The sequence below is a fragment of the Falco punctatus genome (assembly GCF_963210335.1).
Source record: "Falco punctatus genome assembly, chromosome: 6".
In the NCBI taxonomy this organism is placed as follows: domain Eukaryota; kingdom Metazoa; phylum Chordata; class Aves; order Falconiformes; family Falconidae; genus Falco; species Falco punctatus.
The window spans coordinates 85,760,146-85,760,667 of NC_137585.1; positions in this window are offsets into that span (position 1 = coordinate 85,760,146).

Below are 522 nucleotides of genomic sequence, written 5' to 3' on the forward strand. Positions count from 1 at the left end.
GATATACTTTCCCCTGAAACCTATTAGTTAAGTGTTAGCCAGTACTAAGAGTATCAAACTTTTCTCCAATAACTGCATAGAACATCTTGCATGACTGAAGATTGTTTACATGAGAAAAAGGCTTGCAATGTTTAATTCCTTTTTCAGGAAATTGCAAAGAGCTCTGGGTAGCCTGAAAGCCTACTGAAAGGTTCTACAATATTCAGCCTTTTTTCCCCTCATCAATGAAAAATCAAAAAAAGTTTTAATGTAGGTTGTAGGAAAGGAGACAAAGTTTCTTAAAATGATAATCTGGGTTTTTTTGGGGCGTTCATGTGTGTAATAATAAAGACTTCATTGTAAAAATGAAACTTTGCTAACAAAACAAGAATAAACCTTGTATGTTTAGGGGTAAAAAAAAAGGAAGGAAAGTATGTTTTGGTTGGATATCTATATATATGAAGACAGCATTTACAGACTTGGATTTCTTTTCTTAGAAACATCAAAGCATTTTACAAAAGCTTGTTCAACATAAGCTTGCAA